The 3,897-nt window shown below is 37.2% G+C and overlaps 1 long non-coding RNA gene across 1 annotated transcript; it reads right to left on the minus strand.

Moving 5' to 3' along the window:
* Positions 1–1,878: 1,878 nt before the first annotated feature.
* Positions 1,879–3,539, minus strand: LOC145157090 (uncharacterized). Its single transcript, XR_013737084.1, has 2 exons — positions 3,397–3,539; positions 1,879–2,077 (listed from the first exon to the last, which is right to left on the minus strand). It is a non-coding gene; the product is annotated as an uncharacterized LOC145157090 (long non-coding RNA).
* Between the last annotated feature and the right edge of the window lie 358 nt (positions 3,540–3,897).

The following is a 3,897-nucleotide window of genomic DNA, read 5'->3' on the forward strand; positions in this document are numbered from 1 at the left end:
CCTTATACGATTATACCCCTAATTTGCTTTATACCTACACCTTCAAAACCTAAAGCTGCCATCTAGGGATGTTATTCGGGTTGGAACCGGACCGACCCGACCCGAACCCGAATAACCCGAAAACCGAATAAGGATAATTGCATGAACCGAAAACCGAAACGAATAATCAATACAGGTTTGGTTCGATTCAGGTATTAATTGGTTCAGTTCAGTTATTATCCGAATAACATGTACAAGATGATTAATGACCTAATATAAACGAAAAAAACCGAATAAACCGTATTAGGACTCTATAACCCGAATAATAGAATAACAATATACTTTTATACATCAACATAAAACATTCAAAGACTAACATGACACAATAACACAATGAAAAAAATAAAATTTACATAGTAGATTAACAGAATAAGAATTAATTTCTTAATTGAGTTTCTTGAGATGGAACCCAAATTTTCATGAGTAGACAAAGTAGGAATCCATGAATCCTTAGAGACAATAAGAAGGGTTGATTTTATAAAGTTTGAAACAAGAGGAAAGATCGATAGAAGTGATTTCGAGTTTAGAAATAGATGAGAAGATTGATTGATTTTGAAATGATGGAACGAGCGTAAGGTTTTTTTTTTCCTGTTATGAATAAGGACAGAAGTGTGAATTGTGATTTTGGTTTCTATCGATCATAGAAAGGGGAGGAAGAATGTTTATTTAGGTCGGGTATTTAGAACCGAATAAGCTCTTATTTGAGTAACCCAAACCGAATAACCTGAGTACCGAATAAGCATAATATAGATACTCGAAACCCGAATCGAATTGCTTATTCGGGCCTAATTCGGTTCGGTTCGGTTCTGGTTTCAGTTTGGTTCGGGTTTCCAGGCCAAATTCTCATCCCTACTGTCATCGATCCCATTCTCATTCCTATCTTTATCAACATCGGCTCTGACAGATGTCATAGCTACCAGAATACCTTCTCTCTCTTGAGCAAACCTTTAACTCCCGTTCTCTAGTAGATGACGAAGCAAAAGGTCTCCGAGAAGAAGGTATGGACCAACAACATCGGTGATTCCACCACCACTCCGATAACTAGCCTTCTCGCCACCGTCATTACCGCCAAAATACAATCAACAACTAGACAGCTGGCGCCGCTGCTTATGCTGCCTCTTCTCTCCGGTTAAAACCATGTCTCTGTCACCACCTCTTTTCACTGCCTCTCGTCGGTCACCATTAGAAGATCGTTAAAATAATGCCTCTGGCAAAACAAAATCGACAACCTTATCCTTCTTCTTCACTGTCTCCCTTAGTCTCCTACGTCAAACTTTGACCGTTCATATACCCCGACTCAAATACTTCATCTAATTCATATCTTTTTTTTGAAACTCATCGCCCTAGGGTTATATTTGTATTATACATGAGACTAATTAGCGGGTATTGATGTTGTTTGCTTTGGATAAACTAAAGAACCCATGGAAAGATGCATTACTGGAAAAAATAATATGGAGGGTGTTTGGGGAGAAATCAGTGTTCCAGATTTCAGATCCTAGAATTCGTTTTTTTCTTTTGTTGATGCAGTTGGTTTTTGCAAGTTCTCAAGGTTCTACGAATTTCGATTTCGATTTAAATGGTTAGGTTTAGTTTTTATATGCGGGATTTGTTGAAGAACAATGGTTATGGGATGCCAGACATTTCACCGGAGAAGGCAACCGGAGGGTGGTGACAATGACGAGAATGGTGGACACGGGCGAAATTGTGAGAATGGTGAGCATGTGTGTTTTGGGGTGAGACCTACGTTATCTATTAATATATAGTATTTTTTAATTTTTAATAAATGAAGAAAGGCAATATAGTCTTTTTATGAAACACCCCAAAAATACAAGCCAAAAATTTCGTTTTCAAAATCATTTATCAAACATAGATCTCATTGCCATAGTGTAAAATCATAAAACATGTATCTCGAAAACTCATAAAATCTGATAAACATACAACAGGCTCATAACAAATATCAGACTAAACTCCCAGGCTAATCAATTGTGGTGTTTGTCATGCCATCAGCTCGAGCCCTTCCCTTTACTAGTTGAAGTACCTGAAACCAAAACTGAAACTGTAAGCACGAAGCTTAGTGAGTTCCCCCAAACTAGCACATACCATACAAAGCACATATAACAAACAACATAACTCTGGGACTACTCCCACTGCATCGGGACGAATCCCGGCATCGGACTCCTGTCCGGCATCGGGCTCACCCCGGCATCCGACCGCATCGGGCATCGGGCTCACCCCGGCATCGGGCTTACCCCGGCACATACATAACATAATCACATAATCTGTATCAGGATTGCCCGGCATCGGACCGGAGTTATATATCACCAAGAAGGCAAGACTTCAAAAAAAAAAAAAGTATCTATACTTCACTGGATACTAAAAGCCATCAACAGTTTGATCAATTGAGCCTCACTTAGTAAACTTACAATGGTATGATTATTGTTAGTTAGAACACATCCTCTATTGTTCAACCAAGCAAACTTGTAAGTGAATCACTCAATAAAGGCACTTGCTATATCAAGAAAAAGCATATCTTCAATCATGTAATTGCATAAGTAAACTAATGTGCAAAGTTCTTTGCAACATGTTCTTCCTGATCCATCGCAGGTAACATATAAACATGTCAATATTTGGGGTCATGAAGTTGAACCAACATGATGCCCTTTTATGAAAGAGTTCCAGATAATGCCATAATATTGATTTATAATATCTTCTTTCACCATTACTTTTTTCCAAACCCATCCCCAGTTTGCTTGTTCCATCTACTTCCTGCTTCCTATTCCTCACCTAAAGTTTGGGGTTGTTTGCTTGATAGCTTTTTCCTCTAATCTCCTTACAACCAGAAACAAAAATTCAAGTGAGCCAATTCTGTATGTGACTTAAGAGGACAATTATGTTTCTGCGGTTTACCACTTATATTCAAGCGCAAACTAAAATCCCATCCTTATCTAATACACCTAACGTTTATAGCAATCGTGGTTCTCAAAGGAATTAGCAATCTAGGTTTTTCACAACAACAAAATACATAGCTAACAACCAATATCACAAATATCGAATCAGTTTGCTCCTAACCTAGTTATAAACCTATCAACTGCATTCCCCTATCCCCAAAAAAGTATGATAAGATGGGAAATTTGCTAATGACCAGTTGATATCCTCGTTAAATTTCGTACAAATAGCGTTTAAATCAATAACTCCTAACCAAAATAAGTCAATGAACAATGAATTATTTGAATCCGATAAACCCTAGTAAACATTTGACAAACAACGAGAAAACATAGCAAGAACATTATAGATAAATAGGGCACAAGTAATACGAATAAAAACGCACGGAGTCATGGAGCGCGATAAAAGACTTACCGTATGTCTCACCGGAGGTTGTTTCCTGAAGAGGTTAGGGAAGGAAACGGGAGACGCAATTCAAGCAGGTAGTCAAGCAACTCCGTGACTGGTGTGTACTCGTCTACTACTGTTAAAGCAAGCTTATGCTATTACAGTTTTACAGGGTTATTGTAAAAAAATAATAATAATAAATAAAATAAATAAATAAATAAAGACTTCTGTTTTGGGCTGGGTTAACATGACTTTTGTGGGCTTAGGATACCAAGAACCACAAAAGGTTAGTAATTTCATTCTTTGTAACCTTGGAATTGATACATCTTGATTTTGTTCTTTAACCTTGGAATTGATACATCTTGATTTTGTTCTTCAGAAATCAATGCTTTTATACGAGGCTTTAATGACCTTTTTTGGTTTGAGTTGTTATTTTAATCACTCTTACCCACCTGGGAAATATCATCAAGCAATATCTATCATTTTGTAAATATCATCGAGAAACAGGAACTTTTATGAATAATTTTA

The sequence above is a fragment of the Lactuca virosa genome, chromosome 2 (genome assembly GCF_052849685.1).
Source record: "Lactuca virosa cultivar CGN04683 chromosome 2, Lactuca_virosa_CGN04683_v6, whole genome shotgun sequence".
Lineage (NCBI taxonomy): Eukaryota > Viridiplantae > Streptophyta > Magnoliopsida > Asterales > Asteraceae > Lactuca > Lactuca virosa.